The following is a 23,706-nucleotide window of genomic DNA, read 5'->3' on the forward strand; positions in this document are numbered from 1 at the left end:
GGAGGAGAGCCGTGGACCCGGTAGCATAGACAGTGACAGCCCAACTCTGCCCTCTGCTGCTCGCGTTCGTTGACACATCTCGCCCCCTCTCGTGGTGAAGTGTAGTGGGTAGCGGAGTGTAGAGTGTAGTATGTAGTGTATAGTGTACTGTGTATTGTAGTGTATAGTGTAGCGTATATATGTTGAACTTCTTTCGCACCGTACGTAGCAAACCGCGCTAATCGGAGGTGCAGGGGTAAGTACAATAAACTAAACACAACAACAAGCGGTTCTAAAGAAATTAGTTTTGAATCCAGCATCGTGGTGAAGTGTATAGGGGCTGAGCTATATATCTATTTTTCATCAGCGACCTCGCTATCACAAATTATAGATCAACGAAGTGGCTTATCATCGCGTGGAAATGTTTAGCAACCAAACACTCTGAACGCACGTTTCTAAATGTGGAGGGAAAACCCGGTGGACCCAGAGAAAAATCCACGCGACCACGGGGAGAGAGAGAGAGACACGCAAACTCCAAATATTCAGCAGGTGTCAGGGTCGGAATAGAACCTACGATCTCCTGCATACCAGGCGAGGTAGTTAACATCTCCTAGCCTCCGTGCCACCGCGCCCTGTTCACTCACTTTCGAAGGGCGAGAGAGAGAGAGAGAACGGCTCAGAGGCGCTAGGAGGAGACCCCACAGACGAGCGGGAAAGGCAGCCACGCGATGAGCAGGCGCCACAATTGCCCGAGCTCCGCGGTCCTCGGCACTTTAAGATATTATTAACCAATTAAATGAGTGGTTACATGTCGGAGGAAACTGGAGCTCCTTCAGTTTTTCAGTTTCATTTATTTGGTATCGCCCTGTGAGCCATTCGGCTCTTGAATCGGGTGCAACCGCAACAAACAAAAAACAAAACCATGAACAATAAAACAGCTTAAAATGACTACGTGACTGAGTGCAAACAAAAAATCCAAGAAAATACAGCAAAATATTGCAGAAAAGGCACCGTACACCAACGCTGTGTGCCAAAATCCCAGTGGGATGCAAGTCAAACAACAACAACAACAACCACAAGACAACTTACATTAAGGCCATCAGTCTAACTCCGTACTATAACAAACAAACATGGCCAAGCTCCTGGAGAGAGCCCACGCGTGCGAGGGGGAAACGCGCTATCCCATACAGGCTGAATAGGTGGAGCCCACATGTTGCTGTACTGCTTTCCCCTGGCGAGCCAGGGGTACGGCACCTCCTCGATGCCCACGGGGAAGGGAGTTTCACACGTCACTGGTGTGTGCCGTGATCCACCAACCACTCGCTTCTGCCTCCACAGTGCGAGATTGCAGGCAGCCACGTGCAGCAGCAGCAGCAGCAACAAAAGCAGCAGCGTTGCCACCACCGTCATGTCGACACTGCCGACGGTCTTGGGCTGTTATCGTCCTCGGAAAAGAACCGCTGAGCTCAACGGGGCCTCACCCAGGCCCGACATGAGGACCGACACCGAGTCTGTTGCCCCCAGGGACATTGTGATTCAGCTGAGTGGAATTATCCACAACAATAGGTGTTGCCCTTTCTGGCAACAATACAGGTGTTCAGATGTTAGAACACCAAACAGAATTCCTTTTCAAGGAATCCCGTCTGCATTAACCACACGTGTTCGTGGTGAACATGCAAACAACAAAAACACATGCGCTGATAATATATGATGCATTGTCTTTGAAACTGACTGCTCCACACCAGAGACAGCTTTCTTTAGAGCCTAGTCTCAAACAGTGTTAGACCAGAGGAAGCCAAAAGGCGAACAGCACGAAGACAATGCCACCATCGGGACATTAACAGCTCATGGTGAGCAGCTACAACACCTTCTCTATTGCCAGAAAGGGTAAAAACCTATTGTCATATTTTAATGCTGGCAAGGAAGGTCCAATCGTGGAATTGTGGAATTACCAACTTCTGAGAGTAAACGCGGCGCGCTAAGCTCCACTGACCGACTCAGCACGGACAATTAAACATCCTGTCAATATGTCGCCTCGCCCATCCGTCGATCTGTCCGTACGTTGCTTTGCCCGTCCGCCCATCCGCCGCCTTGTCCCGCCCTCTCTCCCTCCGTCTGCCTTTGTACCGTTTGTCCATCTCTCCGTTTTTGCCCACATTTCCGTGCGTCTGCAGTCCTGCCAAATCCTGTCAAGCTGGCAGCCATCGCCGAACAGCTCTGGCATCGTGCATCTTCGCGCTCGCAACAAGATCTACAACGTCAAATTATTTCGCGAGGCAGTGAATGAAGAGGGGGGCGGGGGTGGAAGTGACCCAGAGGGTTCATAATGGCCGTGTCTGACACACACACACACAGACACACACCGAGTCGGCACTGCTAAGATCCTGGATTAGAATCAGCGTTTTCATCTGCTGTGATTAAAACGGGTTCTCGAGCGTGGCGAGTTGATGGTCTCAGCCCGGTCACACGTGATTACACACAACAACAAAGACACACACAGATAAAAAAAACCCCCATCGCATCCAATTGAGGGTTGAGCAAAATTTGGCAAAATTCCAATTCTGAGAATTATACAGCTTTGTTTTTTTGTCCAGCTTGAATGCCATCACGTGAGAAGGCGCAGCGCCGCCTAGTGCGGGTACGATTTATGTCCAGCACAACGACCAGAATTATTATTTTGAGTAATATTTGATACATATTTGTTGGCTGGATTAGCTGGCTGGCTGGCTGGCCGCCTGGCTCGGCACGCGCCGCCCAACGCTCAGCGGGGGAGGTGGGGGGAGGGTCGCGGGTGACCATCAGGCAGGTGGGGGGGGGGGGCGACTGGGGGTACATACGGGGGATGGGGGGTGGCGCTGGGCGGTCGTTCAACTATTTAAAAAAAAACAGACAAAAGGTTTGCTGGCTGGCTGGCTGGCTGGAGGGAGGGAAGACGTCCAGGCGGTGCGGGCGCACGATGCACGCCGCGTGGAACTGGGACCCATATCTTCGAGAGAGGGTCCCTTGCCTTTAAACATCTGAAAGATCACCAGCATTGGTTCGAGCAAGCCTGACTCTGCCGATGAGACACTGGATGCAGAGACCCGTCTAATGTGTTCTTGTACTGTACTGATTCAACTCGAATGCAATAATGAACAACACAGAAGGCCGCATGCCTGCCTGATGGGATGTCTTCGTAATATTTGTAGTTATTATTTTAAAATAAGCGGAGAGACGGATATGTAAGGGAGACATTTGGTGTTTCTTTGTAGCGTGGATAAGGGGTGGTTGGAATAACCTCAGAAGTGGCCCCGTGATGGTATCTTCCGGACGCGACTCGCTGACGCAAGGGTCGAGCACTGCTCTCGTCGAGAGTTCATGAAAAGCCGCTCGTTCATGCGCATCGGAGACATCACATCAAGGAGGTCGCGAAAAGTTGCCGGCCAGTACCGGGTCGCGCCACGGTTGCAGGCGGGTCCACCAGCACCACCACCACCGCCGCCACCTTCGCAAGCGCTCGCAACGTGATGTCCCCGGAGTGGACACAAACGAGAACCATTGTCTGAGAAGTCGACCGTTGCTGTTGTTTTGTTGTTTGCCTCAAGAGAAGCGGAGAGGCAGAGCGCCGTCCATGGGCACGCGGAATTGCGATTACCCCCCAGCCCCCCCCTACCTTCCCCACCCAGCTCCACCCCCCCCACCCTAGCTCCCCCCCACCCCCCGCCGTTTGACTCGGGAGACGCGCGCCACTTGAACGCTCGGGGCTTTCGCTTTGAGTCGCATGGAACAGTGGGCAGACTGATCCCCCCCGCCCCTGCCATGGGAACGTGGAATTTTTCTACCGAGTTTTTATCCCGGCGCCGCGCGCCTCCACGTGTCTCGCCCCCCTCGCTCCCCCCCAGGCCCCCCCCCACCCCAGCCCCCCCATACCAACTCCCCCCCCCACAAGCTCCCCCACCAGCTCCCCCACCCCAGCCCCCCCCCCCTCCACCAGCTCCCCCACCAACCCCCCCACCAGCTCCCTCCCACCAGCTTCCCCACCCCAGCCCCCCCCCCACCAGCTCCCCCAGCCCCCCCCCCACCAGCTCCCCCACCCCAGCCCCCCCGGACCAGCTCCCCCCCCCCACCAACTCCTCCACCCCAGCCCCTCCCACCCCAGCTCCCCCCCCCCCATCAGCTCCCCCACCCCAGCCCCCCCCCACCAGCTCCCCCCTCCCATTAGCTCCCCCCCCCCCACGAGCTCCCCTACCAACCCCCCCCCCCCCACCAGCCCCCACCCCAGCCCCCCCCCAGCATCTCCCCCCCCCTACGAGCTCCCCCACCACGAGCCTCCACCCCAGCCCCCCCCCCCACGAGTCCCCACCCCAGCCCCCCGCCCAGCATCTCCCCCACCCTCCCCCCCTACGAGCTCCCAGCCCCCAGGGTGTTTACGCGGAGTCTGTAATTGCGAGATCTGTGGGCGCAGCGTCAGCGCGGGGAGTGAGGTTCAGGGGTCACGGGGTGCTTTGAGGAGAAAGAAAACAGAGGCGGCTCGGACAAGCGATGTGATGGGAGGGGAGCGGGGAGGGGTGGTGTGATGGGGGGTGATGGGGGGTGATGGGGGGAGTGTGATGGGGGGTGGGGTGTGATGAGGGGTGTGATGGGGGTGTGTGATGGGAGAGTGGGGGGGTGAGAAAGGGAGGGCCGTGTGCAAGGAAAGTGGTACAAGATGATGAAGATAAGCCACACAACGCGAAGCACTCGAGTCACGTTCATGAACGATAGCGTCACCCCAAGTGAACCACATCTCGTCTGAGCTCAGAAGCTCGGCAGGATTCAGCCTGGCTGGGCGCTTTAGAGAAGAGCCATCCTGGGAATACCAGCTGTTATAGACGTCGGCTGAGAGGCATTGCGACGTGTTGATCATTCAATCCATCTGTGCGGATCCATGCGCGTTAATGCCTCCGTAGCCAGATTCCAGTGAATGCCATTGGCCAAACAAGCAACGCAATGTCGCAGGACCCTCCTGAAAAGCAGCCTTGAAGCGCTCTTGAGACTTTCACAGGTAAATAAATTGAATTCTCATCGTCACTACGAGTGCATGATATTATCGATTATTTATCACAACGCAAGCGCTGCCGACATCGCCGTGACTGCACCCCCCCCCCCCCACGTTGCTGTGCTGCCCTGTCCTGGCGACCCCGTAACTAAATGGTTGCCGCCCCTATTTTATCCACCCTGGCCGGGATGATGGGTTGAAGGGGAAAGGATCCGTGAGAGATACGGATGTAGGGACGGAGGTTGCCCCGAACGCATTCATTGCACGCAAAGTGCTCGCCACAAATGCACCACAATGCCTTGCTTGGCGATCTCGTCTCAAGGAGCATAAACCATCATCACGCGAACTGCGTGCATCCTCGCAGCAGCGACATCGGCTTCCGCCGAACCATCGAACAAAGACGGCGGTCACCGCATCGCGTGGCGCTTTCAGATGCGCTTCTGCGGCCGTCTGGAACGTTCTCCCTTTCCGATATCAGGAAGCCACTGGGAGCTGCGCACCTTTAAACAATCCAGATTGAAAACTAATTTCTTTACAGCTGCTTTTTGTGTTGAGTTCGTCGTGCTTCCTCCGCACCTCCGATCATCACGGTTGGCTACGTACGGTGCGACAGAAGTTGAACATGCATACGCACAAACTCGTCGTTACGGAACGGATGATGGCCGGTGGTCGAGACGAGCTGCGGAACAGCAGCCGGTGGAGGAGCAAAAGGCACCCCTATAGGACGTCCAGCGCAGGGCGTGGAGACGGATTGTGGCAATCGCGTGGACCATGAGAGATGGCAACGGGCGTGGGGATGCCGTCATCCAGCAGTGGATAGATCATCGAGTTATAGACCATGGCTGCTGCTACTGCTGATGACGACGACGACGACGATGATGATGATGCAATGGAGGGAGACGATAAATATGAAACGCACACTGGCAGGACGAGAACTTCCACCCCCCCTCCCCCCCCCCCCGAGAGGAACATTTAAGAAATAGAGAATCAAGCGATAAAGACGCGAGTGGCAACCACCGCAAAGTGGGCCCCATTGTCAACTATAGCGGCGGCGTCAGAGCTTTGGCGCTGTGATGATGCGTGTCAGGTGACGTCATGGCCGGCACCAATGCCCCTCCACCGAGTTAGCGAGATCCCGTCACAAACCATCCCTTGTTCCCCCCGCAAACTCGTATTTATTATCCCATCGGCCTAATGGTAAACACGTGTGACAGACGCGCTCGCTTGGCTGCTTGCTTGCATGCTGCTGCAGTTGCGGTGCCACTTTCTCTCTATTAGTCTTGCAGATAATTTCTTATTATAATTCTTGTTTTGGTTATCCATTGCCCAAGGGGGGTACTGATGCTGCTGGTGATGTAGCGGTGTCACAGTCAGCACACCGGACTTGCAATCCAGTTCGGATCGATTCCACCTCCACTCCACACCAGCCAGCAGTCTTGAATGGGCACGCCACGTTTAGGTCGATCGGCTGGTTGCGTGGGTGCTGGCATCTCCGCTTCCAAAATCTTCCGTCTGTCTGGTCAACGTGGAAGAAAGGATTTGGGTTCAACGCACTACCCCTGCAGAATCCTTCTGCAGCAATACGGATTGCTGCAGAAGGATTCCGCATTTAAACTGGACCCAAAGAGTAATCAAAGTAAAAGTCAGGACAAGGTTACACGTGGAAGAAGACAACCTGGTGATGATGATGATGATGCAGGCAGTGATGAGAAGGAGACTGGCACTATTTGGACAACAACAGGGAAATTGAAATTTTGTTGTTCGGAAAGAATGGGAAGGAATCACAGAGGAAGGAAGAAAGAGCACGGCTCGAGGGCGACGTCGTCACGAGAGATCGATGCCAGGAAGTCGTGGCACTTACTCGAGCCACATTGGCGCAAGGCAGAGGGAGAGGGTCGTGGAAACAACAAATGACGAAATGTGGAGTGGACACCTCCTGCGGGGCTATCTGCCCCATGGATCGTGATGACGATGGTGATGAATCTCTTTGGAGGGAATTCCTTGCAACTCCCTCCTCTAGTGGAGCCCATTCCGCCAGCAGTGGAGTGAGCAAGCAATTGCAGCGCTGCACCTTTACCTTTTGTTTTACTCTCGACTCTAATGAGTTTAGTTGCTGGCACCTTCGAAAGCCGCCGTGGACATAACTTGCTCATTAAAAATGTTTAATTGTAATATCATTATTTTCCTGGCACGATATCTCACCAGGCCGTTGCGCACATATCTGTACATGAATGTAAAATGACACACCAGCAACAGTTGTGCGATTCATCTTCTTGGTTTTTTCGGTAAAGTCACGTAGAAGGGAAATAATAAAATAATAAAAATAAAACATAATAAAATTATTCTCACAACGCAAGCAGCCGTCCTCAGGTGAAGAACAGGTCTTTCCGATTATTTCCCTTCTATGTGACCGAATGAACCAAGAAGATGAATCCCTGCAGTCACGAAAGCTTTAAATCAAAAGTTGTGCGATTGTGGCCATGCGAAACAAACTGTTGCCCTTATAGTAAACCCATAGAGACACATAGACAAACAAAGAGGCCAATCTTGATTTGAAGCTTTCGTGACTGCAGGAATCCATACTTTTTGGTTCGTTCGGTAAAGTCACGTAGGTATAAAATAAACTAAATAAAATAACTCACAATACAAAGAGACCCACAGAGAGCCATAGAGACACGTAGAAATGTACATATTGCTCCAGAACACGCCGCTGCCATACGCCAGAAAAGACTGTAACGGAATGGCGTGGTATCGTACAACGTGGCCTCGAGTCTAAATGAGACCGCGAAATCCCAAGACGCTGAACAGAAAATTAAGAGCAGCTAGCGGCAGGACCCCCCCGCACCCTCCCCCACTCGAGGGGGAGTTATAGGGAACCCCATGGCCTCATGCAGAACCCCTTTTGCCAATCTACTACAGGATTAGCTCCCCCCCTCCCCTGATTGAGCTTGGTCCTGATCGTTAAATGTTTTTTTAACCATACTTCACCATCAGTACACGTTTGGTGAAGGCGGGGATCATAAACCGTACACACACATAGTAGTACACTACAACAGTGCATTTCACTGCAATTTTGTAGCAATGCCTTCTACTCCCCCTATCATAAATACTATTAAAAAAAAGTTTTTGCTGGCTGGTTGCGTGTTATATATCGCTTTTTTCGATAGATTACCAACCTATCCCATGTAATGGCCAGGTCCAAATAACGGTTACGTCCGAGAAGGAGGGACGGAAGGTCACGTTCAGAGGTCGTAGAGGTCACGAGTCGTTATCAAAACATTTAACCCTTTCACGCGCGCGTCTCGATGCGCCACACAGTCCACGTGCTATGAAGAAGAGCCATTGCCCGAAACGTCGCTCCTTAAATCTTGTATTCCATTTGAGTTGTGTGCGTGTGTGTGTGTGTTTTTTTGTCTTTTTCGCGTAGTGAACACGAAGCGTGGGCTCCCTTAACGTACCGTCTTGACAGCTTGTTTTATTTTCTTCCCGCTAATAAGAGGTCACGAGCACCGCGCGTGTAAGGAAAGGGGGGGGGCGGAGGGTGGGGGGCGCCCAGTGGCGAAGGACATCTGCACAGTGTTAAGGGCCCTGCCGCGGGGAGTCTCGCTTCGCCTCTCTGGCCCCCCACTCATCTCCACGCCCCCCCACCCCACCACTCTCACCCCCCCCCCCCTCCAACCCCCCACCCAATCCTCCCCTCTCCTCCCCCCCACCTCTCTTAAACACGAGCATGCTACATCGTTCCCACGCTCAACCCGGTACCCTCGCTCGCCCCAACCCCACTCGGCACCCCCACCAGAGCGCCCTTTTCTACAAAGTGTAACCACGGATTTTGCTCTCCGTGCTGCAAGGGAGGGGGGGAGCAACAGCACCCAGGACTTGCAAGAGAAATGTCGCGCAGTTACATTCGATCTCCCGCGTGCGGCATTTGAAACGTAGCTAGACGGTTTTTTTTTCGATTTAAAGCTTTCGTGACTGCAGGGATTCATCTTCTTGGTTCTTTCGGTAAAGTCACGTAGAATTGAAATAATAAAATAATAAAAATAAAACATAATAAAATCATTCTCACGACGTTTCGGCCACAACGCAAGTAGCCGTCCTCAGGTGGAGAACAGGTCTGTCTATTTCAATTCTACGTGACTTTACCGAAAGAACCAAGAAGATAGACGGTTTTTGTTTGTTTGTTAAATCGCCCTTCCCACCCACAACTTCCGCGCGCCCCACTCACCTTTGACCTCTGGTCACCCCCGCGATATGAACGGCAGCTCTTGCAAGATGTCAGGTCAGAGTGGAAGAGTAGGCCAAATAACGCTCAAGTGCAATGGCGGAGCCAGGATTTTCAGGTAGGGGGGAGTAACCCCTCCAGCAATGAACAATGATAGAGGAGTTGTTAGTAAGGAAGGACTTTGTCCCTTGCTTTTTATTCGACGCGTGTGGGGCGATGGCGCAGCCATCGATCGAGGGTCGAATTCGAACCGCGTTGTGTGATCGGCATCGCGCTCGCTGAAGGTGAATGTCTTCAGGGAAGTCGTGTGTACTGTATACGGCAACTGCGCACAATTATGTGAGTCACTTATAACTGCTTTGCCGTTACTTATTGCCATTTATGGACTATTGTCCTATCATCTCAGAGTCCCTGGCACGTAATAATATGCTACACAGTTGCAGTGGAGGACGCAAAATGCCGATGTATTACTAATAAACCACAATGATCCGATCGAAGTTAGGGATGTCGATCGGATCATTTGGGGGACACGTGCCACCCCACCCCCCACTGGCTCCGCCAGTGCTCAAGTGCATTGGTTCTTAACCTTTACTGCAGCCTTGCACCCCTTTGGTTCTCAATTGTTTAAAAAAAAATGTAAATGTTGATCAACACATTGGCTTGATGAAAAAAAGTAGTTGTGTTTCGATGAATTACCTTCTAAAAACATCTGGCCATGTCTCGCACCCCGCGGAAAGGGCATCTCGCACCCCCAGGGGGGTGCGTGCACCTCGGGTTAAGAAGAAGAAGAAGAACCGCTGGTCTCGTGGGAGACTCCTTCCGCCAGCGGTGGCTTGAGCGAGCACTTGCAGGGCTGCGCCTTGGTACTACAAAATATCGGAGGTGGCACCACGCCCTCTCGCAACACGGGTGCAGATGGTCACGCTCACTGGATTATCGTTAATGACAGACGATGTGACGGTTAGAATGATGGGTAATGCAATGTACGGTACTTGTCCAGGTCCTTTGCAAAATCCACTGCTGGATTTTTATTATAATAATTAACCTTTTCTTTTATCTTGAAAAAGCCACGCTGAGTCGTTGGACTATTTTTTTCCGGAGGGTCCTGCTGCTGCTACATTGGGTTTAAAAAATAACAATACAGATGTTTAACGCCGCGGTGTTGAGATGTTAACTACCTCGCCTGGTATACAGGAGGTCGTGGGTTCGAACCCGACCCTGACGCCTGCTGTATATTTGGAGTTGCGTGTGTCTCTCTCTCTCCCCGTGGTCGCGTGGATTTTTCTCCGGGTCCTCTGGTTTTTCCATCCACATTTAGAAACACGCATTTCCACGTGATAAGCCACTTCGTTGGGCTATCATTTGTGGCCAGGTCGCTTCTGAAGAAGAGCTATATGCCTTAGTGGGCCTTACCTGGTAAAATAAAAATTGTGAGTGTATTAATGGTAGTTATACAATTGGGAAGAAAGCGGAACGCCCGGAGAAAACTCAGACGCGCAAAGGGGCAACGCTCGATCCCCCCCCCTCCCCTTTGGAGATGTGGAAACTTTCTCTGCACCGCCTTTTCGTGGCGAGCCGGGGCATATGAGCACCTCCTCTATGCCCACGGGGAAGGGAGTTTCACAACATCTGTGTTGTGATCCACGAACCCTCGCCTCCAAAGTGCCGGATTGCAGAGAGGGCCCCCCCCCGCTCGCCCTGCTGGTCCGGGAGGGGGGTCTTTGTTTCTTTTTTTTGGGGGGGGGGGGGAGAGCGAGGAGAGGAGCGAGCATTTGTAGCTCACTACTCAAGTTTTGTTGTTGGTTTGTTGACGCGCAGAGCGTCGAACGGTCTGCGACACTCAATAACGAGTCGGTCGGCAGATCCGCGGGCGGCTCTGTCGTTTGCTGTGAGTTTGTGGTCCTTCCACCGCACCTCCGATTAGCACGGTTGGCTACGTACGGCGCGAAAGAAGTTCAACGTACGTACTGTGCATACGGAGTACAACGATGTAATATTTAACGCATTAGTGGCACCCCTGCAGCCACGAGAGGCCTTACCATTCACCGCAATGTAAAACAAAGAGTCAAATCGGGGGGGGGGGGGGGGGCTAGTGGGAGGGGTTGGAGTGGGGGTGGAATCATTATTTACGACTATAATGAGCCAATAATGTCTGTGTGTCCCGCGCGTGACGTCACTCCACGTCGGCCAGCCCTCCTTTAATACTCATGAACAGGGAACGTCCTCCACATGAACCCCCCCCTCTCATTAATAATCATGAGCGGATGACGTCACTCTCCATGTAGCACACCCCCCTCATTAATAAGCATGAGCAGGTGACGTCACTCCACATCGAACAGCACCCCACATTAATCATCATGAAGAGGTGATGTCTTCCAAATGGACACCCCAGCCATAATAATAAGTGGGTGACGTCACTCCACATGGGGGGGGGGGCGAGGCGCCTCCTCCCCCCTCCTCAGCGTCAACTGACAACCCTCACGACAAAGGCAGAACCCTCACGTCACGCGATCTCCGTAACGCTGTTGAGACATCTAAGTAAAAAGGACGTCACGATGAACAAGGGAGTATAACCTTTAAATGAAATCGCTCCGTGTCACCGCGGCCTTACAAATTGCACACGAATTGATGCAATTAATATCACGTCGCGGTCTGATTTTGACTTGTAAGTTTCAGATTTACTGCAATACACCCGTCGTTGGACGGATAACAGGCGAGTTATTATTGATTTACAAAAAATGGAGTCCTGTGTCAATCCACTGTTGGCTTCGGTCACACTTGATCACGCTGGTGGTCAATGCGGGTTGTTGAAGAAAGAGGTGAGTCACCGCTCCGCGCAAATGAGTCATTACCGGAACAGCAGAACAATGTTTCCTGCAAATTAATAAACATACTTCATTCATAAAAAAACCTACTTGATTGATAAATTAAATAAACCTACTGGATTAACACATTAATAAACCTAATTGATTAGCCACATAAACTACTCCCCTCTTTCGCGATTCGACCACTCGCCGTTACGATTTAGAAATTGTAGACAGATTTAACAATCGATACGCAGGGTGTTTCAAAATTATAGACCCGATTTGAAATCGCTATTTCTCTGCAACCACGAACCGCCCATGAATGAAACTCTTACCCCTTGAAAGGGCGGGGCATAGAGAGGGCGGGGCATAGAGAGGGCGGGGCATAGAGAGGGCGGGGCATAGAGAGGGCGGGGCATAGAGTTTCAAATGATGACCGCTAGATGCCTCTCCCAGCGCACAAACAGCCCCTAGCCTCAGTCATTCGCAAGATGGTGACCCCGCAACACACAAGGGGCGTTTTGCGTTCTGCAGTTCAATAAGACTGAATCCGTAATTGCGGTGCAGCGTGCGTTTAAACGGCGTTTTGGCATTGAGCCGCCCATGTCAAAGAACATTAGCGATTAATCTGGATGACCTCAAAAACAGAATCACGGCAGCGGTGACTTCAGTGGAAGAAGACACTTTGAGAGGCGTTTGGGACGAATTCAACTATCGTCTCGATGTTGTCCGTACAGCAGGTGGAGGGCACATAGAATATTTATAAAATGGTTAGTAAAACTTGATAACTCATTAAACCGTTTGTAACTTTTTGCGTAATTGTAACCTGTTGGCATCGTCAAAGATACTGCTTTGAAATTAGGTCCATCTTTTTCAAACACCCTGTACATGTTTTAGCCTTGTGATGAATATGGGCGCCTCAATTGGCCGCACAGTTTACGTGGAGTCCCCACAATCGTGAGTCCGTGGTGGGGGTCTCGGCAGGGATGGATGGGAGGGAGGTGGGGGTACGGGTGCCACGTACACTGGACAGCATTGTTCATGCGTTCAGCTAAACAGTACATGGGAGGATGGAGGGGGGGGGTATTGGGGGGGCTGAGGGTGGGGGCTAGGGGGATTTTGGGGGGGGGGGCGAGAGTGGATTTAGGGTGGGTGGGGGAGCGAAAACATTGGGCGAAGCCCGTAGCTTAGCCCTGCGAGCCCTTTCTGTTCACTTTCAAGCGCCCACCCAGATCATCTCGATTACGTCTCCAGCCCGTCACTGCCAAGCAGCGTGTCGCTGTGTGTGTGTGTTGGTCGCTGTGTGTGTGTGCGTTGGTCGCTGTGTGTGTGTAGGGGGGCGGTAGTGTAGCGGTTAGCGCTGCGCTATGAACCCGGCGAGCCGAGTTCGATTCCCGCTCACGGCCATCAACACCAGTGACGAATATCTGAGCTGGTCCCGGGCCTCCCCTAGGTCGACTCAGCCTAAAAACGGAGTACCTTGTGCGATGTGAAAACATCGCCACGAGGGAGACAAAGGCGGCCTGGCGTGGTGTTGGCCACCCACCCCCTCGTGTGCCGTGCCTTTATATGTGCTCGCTAACAACACTTGCTCCTACAGTCTGTTAAGGCTACACGGGGGATCTTTGTCTTTGTAGGGGGGAAGCGGCGCGCAGCGGTTAGCGCTGCGTTACGAACCGGGCGAGCCGAGTTCGACTCCCGCTCACGGACATCAACACCAGTGACGATCATCTGAACCAGTCGTGGGCATCCCTTAGGTCGACTCAGCCTAAAATGAGTACTGTACCTGGTGCGGTGTCTACACATCGCCACTGGGGAGACAAACGCGGCCGGGAGTGGTGCTGGCCACGCCGACCCCCATCACCTTGTACGCCGTGCCGGCCTTCATAGGTGCTACTCGCAAACAGCACTTGCCCCGAAGAGACTGTGAAGGCTATCCGGGGCACCTTTGTCGTTGTGTGCGTGTAATTGGTAATTGCTTCGTAACAGCTGCTGAGCGCCAAACAAAGGAACACGCACGCGCATTGTGGGGGGAGGTGGGGGGCGCAGCTTTTATTAAAAGGCCAGTCTGAGAACATTTTTCATAAAGGTTTTTTTAAGCAACAACAACAACAGCAAAATGTACACGGGCTCACACGGAGCTTTAATCTGCTGCGTGATTAGCGTGCACGGGCATGGGGTTTTGTTTTAAAGGGCCCACGTGTACCTTGGGGCTGTGTGTATGTGTGTATGTATGTGTGGGGGTGTAGTCGTAATGATAATTATAATTGCATGCTGGGAGCGGCAGTGTAGCGGTTAGCGCGCTGCGCTACGAACCCTGCGACCCGAGCTCGATTCCCGCTCACGGCCAACCACCAGTGATGATTATTTGAACCGGTCCTGTGCCTCCCCTAGGTCGACTCAGCCCCAAATACGTACCTGGTGCGATGTGTAAACATCGCTACTGGGGAGACAAAGGCGGCCGGGCGTGGTGCTGGCCACCAACCACATCGTGTGCCGTGCCGGCTTTCATAGGTGCACTTGCTCCAACAGTTTGTTAAGGCTATACGGGGATCTTTGTCTTTGTTGTATTGGTGGGGTGGAGTGGTAATGATAATTTTACGATAAGCCAAGAATGTGTGTCCCGCCCGTGACGTCACTCCACATGAGCCCCCCCCGCGTGACGTCACTCCACATGAGGCCCACCCCCCTCATTAATATTCATCAGCGGGTGGATTTTTACACTAACGCAGAGGTAGGTCGCGCTGAATAAAATAAGTTATTACGCAAAGTCGCTTCAAATATGACATTTCTTAACAGCAAGTGAGGGTAAAAAAATATATATACGCAGCACACTGCTACATCTGTACGGTACGTCACTGCAAAAGAGCCCCCCCCCCCCCTTCATTAATATTCATGCCCGCGTGCAAATTTAGACGAACGCACAAAAAGGTCGCGCGCTCAACATGCTGCACCCCTCCATCATTAATACTCATGAGCGGGTGACGTGACTCCACATGCCGCACCCCTTCACAATAACCAGCTAGTTAGAATTGAACGTGTTCGTGAAGTTTTCGGGAGAAATTCGAGTGTGACCCAGAACACGAATGTTATTGCTCTTCTGAGAAATCTAGAAATATGAAAAAACTGCGTCGTACATCTGGGTGTCGTGGGGATGGAGGTGTATGGAGTGGGGGGCTGGGGAGGGGCTGGGGAGGGGGGGCTGGGGGGGGCTAACCCTACAAGGTGCTCCTCCCTCGCTCAACGTCCACTGGACGTGCGGAGGTAACATACATTTGACATTAAAATAACAGAAATAGCGGAACGAAAGTATCTGAACTCAGAGCATAGGAGAGTGAAAATATTCCGCGTACGGTGCGAAAAAAGTTCAACATACACACATGTTATTTGGGTCTTTCGGTAAAGTCACGTAGGTAAGTTTAAAGAAAATTTAAAAAACTACGACGTTTCGATCGCAACGCCGTAGTTTTTGGTTATTCTCTTTGAAACTCTTAGGTTTTTTCGGTAAAGTCACGTAGGTTAAAATAAATAATAATGAATAAATAATAAAATGGTTGAAATAATAATAATAGAAATAAAATAATAAATCACGACATTTCGGGCGCAACACAAGCGTCCGTCATCAGGTGGGACAACCACAGCAACCTATCTACGTGACTTTACCGAAAAACCCAAAGAATATGAATTCCTGCAGTCACGAACGCTTTAAGTCAAGGTGCACACATGCATAGGTAAGAAGAAAGTGATGCAAAATGCCAAACGAGTCTCGATGAGTCTCAAGGCTCTGTATGGGGAGGGGTCCTGCCGAGTTTGTGCAGTAGGGGGCGATGCTGCCGTCATGCCAATCTGGCGAGTGGGCAACGCAGAAGATGCCCTCTGGGTTTTGATCTTGCACGAGGCGCACGGTCCACCCAAACCGTATCCACCGCACAAACCATGGCAGATGCACAAATGGAAAATATGTTTTCTTAAAACCTCTCCGGCAGTGTGCGTCCGTGGTCATCCGACGACGCAGTGACCGCTCCACAAATACGAAGGAGACACCGCAGCGACGATAACCGCTCCGCTCCTCCTGACGCGGTTGTCCGCCGGCTCGGCCACCTGAATGTGAAATCTTAGTCGTTGCTCTGCATCGGCAGCCGTACGGAAGAAGAAGTAGTTCGCAGGTAATGATTGGGCATTGGGATGTGGTTCGGGTCAACAGCGGTCACATTGCATGGGGGTTGTTTAGCTATGAGGGGGGCAATGAGAGAACCCGGGAGGAAGCCCGTGTAGACACAGGGGGAGTACGTACGGACAGCGCACAGAAAGACGCCCGGATCGGGAATCGAACCCCGGTTTTTGCTGCGAGGCACCACACTACCAATGTTTATGCACCATTAACAAAGAGCTCAACGCAGTGGTCACGGTGGCGAGATGTTAACTACCTCGCGTGGGATACAGGAGTGCGTGGGTTCGATCCTGATCCCGACCCTGACGCCTGCTGCATATTTGGACTTTAAACTTTATCCACGTGGTCGCGTGGATTTTTCTCCGAGTCCTCCGTCCCCCCCCCCCCCCCCTGCATTTGGAACCAAAATGCGTTCAGAATGTTTGGCTGCTATAAATGTCCACACGATGATGATGATGATAAGCTATTTGTGATGGCCAGATGGCTGTGGAAAAGCAAATGTGTACTCTTAGGTTGTTTCGGAAAAGTCACGTAGGTTAAAAATAAGAATAAAATAAAATAATAATAAATTAAAAAAAACTCAATTAAATCACGACGTTTCGGAGGCAACACAAGTCTCCGTCCTCAAATGGGACCGTCGCAGCCAAATTTACTGAGGACGGAGACTTGTGTTGCCTCCGAAACGTCGTGATTTAATTGAGTTATAATCATTTATTATTATTTTATTTTCTTATTATTTTTTACCTACGTGACTTTACCGAAAAAAACCTAAGAGTATGAATCCTTGCAGTCACGAAAGCTTCAAATCTAGAAAGAAAATGTGTCATAGTTGAGTTGGTGAGTGTTCTGCATGGTCGTAGTTATACCGCAACAGCAGCAACAGCAGCAATCCTCACAATGATATTTCTGTGTAAAAGCCATCAATCACCAATTATGGTTGTTTGCTGGAGATTAGAGGAACAAATCTCGCAGTTTTTCTGCCATCTCAAAGAAGGGCGCATTGTTATACATCAGGCCCTGGGTTATTTAACTATAGCCCACGACCATATGTTACCTATGAAAATGGCAAGATCAATAAACTTCAGATTTGTTGTACTGGCAAAAAAAAACATACATAAGCCCTCATTGATACAGGGAGGAGAGTGGCTTCAAGAGTGAGTTGGAGGGGGGGGGGGGAGTTGGCATGGCATGGCAAGGCTGCGTTGATAAGTAGGTTTTGTGGGGCCAAAGACGCTTTTTGCAAACTCCGTCTCTCAGGTGACCTGGGTTCGACTCGTGGCAGTGACTCACAAAGCAGTCCCAATTGGGATCTCGACCAGGCTCCGGGGGGGGGCTCCCCCAGGTCACCTCGGCCTAAAATGAGAGCGATAATTGTACGTCCGATTGGGGTTGGTGGATATAATATTTGTTTTATTGTAAATATGATTTTTTTCATTGTAAATAACAATTTTTTTATTGGAAATATTAATATTTTAATTGTAAATATGAATATATATTGTCTTGTAAATATTAATACATATTTTTTGTAAATATTAATATATTTTTAATTGTAAATATTCATATTTTTTTATTGGTAACATTAATATATTTTTACGAATTACACATTTATCCATCAGAGCCACGCTAAAGCGTCAAGACTCTTTTTCTGGAGGTTCCTGCTCCATTGGGGGTTTATTTGAGCTTGGAGGAAGCCTTCATCCAGCAGTGGACAGGTCCTGGTGCATACACTAAAAACTAAACGATCTATATTTTTTATTTTACCAGGTAAGGCCCCCTGAGCTATATATAATAAAAAAAATCAGAAGCGACCTGGCCACAAATTATAGGTCAACGAAGCGGCTTATCACGTGGAAATTTATAGTAGTACTAGCGGGAAGTACCCGGCGTTGCCCGGGCGAAAAATATATTTCAAAACTTCTCTTAAAAACCTTACATATACATACACAGATACTAGGGTATTGTGAAAGCCCAGTGGGAAAATAACGGAGGACCCGGATCAAAATCCACACGACCACGGGGAGAGAGAGAAAGAGACATGCAAACTCCAAATATATAGGCATCGTCAGGGTCGGGATCGAACCAATGACCTCCTGAAAACCACGCGAGGTGGCTAAGATCTCGCCACCGTAGCGTGCCATGATTACGTCTACCTGTCTGCTACCCTGTCTTCTCATCAGTCTGCCTCTCTGTCCTGGCATGTGCTGAGTCAGGGAGCGGCAGGCACGCGGCCCTCGTGTCAGAGAGAGAGAGAGATCGTTCTCGCGGCGACGGAGCTCACTGTGAGGTCCACATGAGCTCCCCATCCCCACCCCCATCATAAACGTCGTCTCTCTCTCTCTCACAAAGCGCCACTTTGCCACGGGCAAGAGAGCCCGGCCGATGCCAACCAACAAGGCACCTCTTGTTTGCCGACCTAATAATCCAAGCAAGCAATTTACATTAAGCAGGCTATTTACACGGCACGTACAGCGCGGCGGGCAAAGGCGCAGCCCTGCAATGTCTCGCTCTAGCCACTGCTTGTGGGAGGGACCCCATTTGAGGACGCTCCAGATAGTCCCCCGAGGTGGTGGTTGGGTAGAGTGGCGGGAAAGTGGTTAGCGCACCACGTGATGAACTCAGTGACCTGAGTTGTACATCAGAGCATGGCCACCATCAGCGAGCGAGCGAGATCCGAGTGCGTCGCCCGTGGACTTTGAATTAAATCTTCTCCAAAGTCCCACCACGGCCTCTGTTATGAGCAAAAGTCCACGTGCATTTGAAGGCAATGCGGCCTCCACTCGTCCTCCACGTGCGTACAAGTCGATGAGTCGACGAGAGATCGAAGGGAACGGAGCCGCGAGTGGGATCTGCCCCACAACGCTCCTCTCTCCCTAACTCGACCCTCCATCCCCCACCTCGCTTCTGCCCCAACCCCCTCGCCTCCGTAACCCCAATTCACCCATCGCCCGCCCTCCACTCTGCCTCTCCTCTCTCCAGCAACTCGCATTTTCCACACGCTATTCCGTAACCTCCATGCACTCTCCCCTCTCACCTCCTATACTCATTCACTGGCTCCCTCTCCTCCCTGCCTCTCACATCTCCCCACTGCTTCTCCCCTCTCTCCCCATCCCCTCCCGAACACTCGCAAGGCCATCTCCCCTCCCTTCTCTCCGCGCTCAGTCTCCATCGTCCACCGTCTTCCCTGGCAGCTCCTCTCTGCTCCAATCCCCCACCCCATCTCATCGGTACCCCTCGCCGCCTTCCCCACTCATCCCCTCTCCTCCCTAACCACCCGTAGCGTCCGCTCCCTCCCGCATCCTCTTCAACGCCAACCGCTGCCCACCGCAGCAGCGTCGCCGGCTTGGCACGGACCACACCCCCCCATTGTCTCCTCGTAGAGCGGTGTCTGTGCAGTTGCGCTGCCTGCACACTCGATAGTTACTCCACTGTTCCTCCCCTCCCGCCTGCACACACGATTGGCTTTTTCTCCAGCGTCTTTCTCTCCAATGCCCCCCCTACCCCCCAACACGACCATCCCCCCTACCCTGGCCCCCCCTACCCTCGCCCCCCCTACCCTCCTACGCCCCCCCCACTCCCAGCGCTTTTGCAGATAAGCCTAATTTACAATGCAAGCATCGCGATGTTAGTTTAATTAACATTGTTGAGGCCGCTGCATCAGATCAGATAGGGCGCCGTCGTTCGGCTTCGTGGCGCTGTCGCTCGCCGAGCCGGAGTTGGGGGGGGGGTGTAATTGAGTGTGACTGGATGGTTTCGTGGTGAGGTCCGTTAATCGCCGTGCCGAGCGAGGCTGGGGGTGGTAGGGTGATGGTATAGCGAGTGGTGGGGGCGGATCGTGGGATGGGCTGTGGTGAGGTGGGGTCGTGGTGAGATGCTTGTTGGCGGGGTGGCGAGCAAGGCCGGATTAAGTGTACGATGGTAAATAAATGAGATTTGACCGTTTAGTCTCGTCCACCACCCCTGTGGTTCAGCCACTACCACGCTACAGGTCAAATCAACACGCTCACTCTTCCCAATCACTTACTCGATCCCTAACCCACTCTCACTCACCCACTCACCCATCACGCTGCAGGCCAAATCAACACACTCCCAATCACTTAGTCGTCCACTCACCCCCTCTCACTCACCCACTCACCCATCACGCTGCAGGCCAAATCAACACACTGTCATTCACTCACTCACTGACTCACTCATCCACCCACCCGCTCTCACTCACCCACTCAGCCATCACACTGCAGGCCAAATCAACACACTCTCATTCACTCACTCACTCATCCACCCACCCGCTCTCACTCACCATTCTCTCACCTACTCACCCACCACACTGCAAGTCAAATAAACACTCTCACTCTCCCAATCACTTAGTCGTCCACTCACCCACTCTCACTCACCCACTCACCCACCACACTGCAGATGGATGGGTGGTGATGGAGGAGTGGGCAGTGTAAAGGTGAGAGTGGGTGGGTGGTGATGGAGTAGAGGGCAGTGTAGAGGTGTGAGTGGTGGGTGGTGATGGAGTAGAGGGCAGTGTAGAGGTGTGAGTGGTGGGTGGTGATGGAGGGGTGGGCAGTGTAGAGGTGAGAGTGGTGGGTGGTGATGATGGAGAGGGCAGTGTAGAGGTGAGAGTGGTGGGTGGTGATGATGGAGTGGGCAGTGTAGAGGTGAGAGTGGTGGGTGGTGATGGAGGAGTGGGCAGTGTAGAGGTGAGAGTGGTGGGTGGTGATGATGGAGAGGGCAGTGTAGAGGTGAGAGTGGTGGGTGGTGATGATGGAGTGGGCAGTGTAGTGGTGAGAGTGGTGGGTGGTGATGATGGAGTGGGCAGTGTAGTGGTGAGAGTGGTGGGTGGTGATGGAGGAGTGGGCAGTGTAGAGGTGAGAGTGGTGGGTGGTGATGGAGGAGTGGGCAGTGTAGAGGTGAGAGTGGTGGGTGGTGATGATGGAGTGGGCAGTGTAGAGGTGTGAGTGGTGGGTGGTGGTGGAGGAGTGGGCAGTGTAGAGGTGAGAGTGGTGGGTGGTGATGATGGAGTGGGCAGTGTAGAGGTGAGAGTGGTGGGTGGTGATGGAGGAGTGGGCAGTGTAGAGGTGAGAATCGTGGGTGGTGATGGAGGAGTGGGCAGTATAGAGGTGAGAGTGGTGGGTGGAGATGATGGAGAGGGCAGTGTAGAGGTGTGAGTGGTGGGTGGTGATGATGGAGTGGGCAGTGTAGAGGTGTGAGTGGGTGGGTGGTGATGGAGTAGAGGGCAGTGTAGAGGTGTGAGTGGTGGGTGGTGATGGAGTAGAGGGCAGTGTAGAGGTGTGAGTGGTGGGTGGTGATGGAGGGGTGGGCAGCGTAGAAGTGAGAGTGGTGGGTGGTGATGGAGTAGACGGCAGTGTAGAGGTGTGAGTGGTGGGTGGTGATGGAGGGGTGGGCAGTGTAGAGGTGAGAGTGGTGAGTGGTGATGGAGCAGAGGGCAGTGTAGAGGTGTGAGTGGTGGGTGGTGATGGAGGAGAGGGCAGTGTAGAGGTGTGATTGGTGGGTGGTGATGGAGGAGGGGGCAGTGTAGAGGTGTGAGTGGTGGGTGGTGATGGAGGAGGGGGCAGTGTAGAGGTGTGAGTTGTGGGTGGTGATGATGGAGTGGGCAGTGTAGAGGTGTGAGTTGTGGGTGGTGATGGTGGAGTGGGCAGTGTAGAGGTGAGAGTGGTGGGTGGTGATGGAGGAGGGGGCAGTGTAGAGGTGTGAGTGGGTGGGTGGTGATGATGGAGTAGGCAGTGTAGATGTGAGAGTGGTGGGTGGTGATGATGGAGAGGGCAGTGTAGAGGTGTGAGTGGGTGGGTGGTGATGATGAAGTGGGCAGTGTAGAGGTGAGAGTGGTGGGTGGTGATGATGGAGAGGGCAGTGTAGAGGTGAGAGTGGTGGGTGGTGATGATTTAGTGGGCAGTGTAGAGGTGAGAGTGGTGGGTGGTGATGGAGGAGTGGGCAGTGTAGAGGTGAGAGTGGTGGGTGGTGATGATGGAGAGGGCAGTGTAGAGGTGAGAGTGGTGGGTGGTGATGATGGAGTGGGCAGTGTAGTGGTGAGAGTGGTGGGTGGTGATGATGGAGTGGGCAGTGTAGTGGTGAGAGTGGTGGGTGGTGATGGAGGAGTGGGCAGTGTAGAGGTGAGAGTGGTGGGTGGTGATGGAGGAGTGGGCAGTGTAGAGGTGAGAGTGGTGGGTGGTGATGATGGAGTGGGCAGTGCAGAGGTGTGAGTGGTGGGTGGTGGTGGAGGAGTGGGCAGTGTAGAGGTGAGAGTGGGTGGGTGGTGATGGAGCAGTGGGCAGTGTAGAGGTGTGAGTGGTGGGTGGTGATGATGGAGTGGGCAGTGTAGAGGTGTGAGTGGTGGGTGGTGGTGGAGGAGTGGGCAGTGTAGAGGTGAGAGTGGTGGGTGGTGATGATGGAGTGGGCAGTGCAGAGGTGTGAGTGGTGGGTGGTGGTGGAGGAGTGGGCAGTGTAGAGGTGAGAGTGGGTGGGTGGTGATGGAGCAGTGGGCAGTGTAGAGGTGTGAGTGGTGGGTGGTGATGATGGAGTGGGCAGTGTAGTGGTGTGAGTGGTGGGTGGTGGTGGAGGAGTGGGCAGTGTAGAGGTGTGAGTGGTGGGTGGTGATGGAGGAGGGGGCAGTGTAGAGGTGTGAGTTGTGGGTGGTGATGATGGAGTGGGCAGTGTAGAGGTGAGAGTGGTGGGTGGTGATGGAGGAGTGGGCAGTGTAGAGGTGAGAATCGTGGGTGGTGATGGAGGAGTGGGCAGTATAGAGGTGAGAGTGGTGGGTGGAGATGATGGAGAGGGCAGTGTAGAGGTGTGAGTGGTGGGTGGTGATGATGGAGTGGGCAGTGTAGAGGTGTGAGTGGGTGGGTGGTGATGGAGTAGAGGGCAGTGTAGAGGTGTGAGTGGTGGGTGGTGATGGAGTAGAGGGCAGTGTAGAGGTGTGAGTGGTGGGTGGTGATGGAGGGGTGGGCAGCGTAGAAGTGAGAGTGGTGGGTGGTGATGGAGTAGACGGCAGTGTAGAGGTGTGAGTGGTGGGTGGTGATGGAGGGGTGGGCAGTGTAGAGGTGAGAGTGGTGAGTGGTGATGGAGCAGAGGGCAGTGTAGAGGTGTGAGTGGTGGGTGGTGATGGAGGAGAGGGCAGTGTAGAGGTGTGATTGGTGGGTGGTGATGGAGGAGGGGGCAGTGTAGAGGTGTGAGTGGTGGGTGGTGATGGAGGAGGGGGCAGTGTAGAGGTGTGAGTTGTGGGTGGTGATGATGGAGTGGGCAGTGTAGAGGTGTGAGTTGTGGGTGGTGATGGTGGAGTGGGCAGTGTAGAGGTGAGAGTGGTGGGTGGTGATGGAGGAGGGGGCAGTGTAGAGGTGTGAGTGGGTGGGTGGTGATGATGGAGTAGGCAGTGTAGATGTGAGAGTGGTGGGTGGTGATGATGGAGAGGGCAGTGTAGAGGTGTGAGTGGGTGGGTGGTGATGATGAAGTGGGCAGTGTAGAGGTGAGAGTGGTGGGTGGTGATGGAGGAGTG

Source organism: Lampetra fluviatilis, chromosome 3 (genome assembly GCF_964198595.1).
Source record: "Lampetra fluviatilis chromosome 3, kcLamFluv1.1, whole genome shotgun sequence".
Taxonomy (NCBI): domain Eukaryota; kingdom Metazoa; phylum Chordata; class Hyperoartia; order Petromyzontiformes; family Petromyzontidae; genus Lampetra; species Lampetra fluviatilis.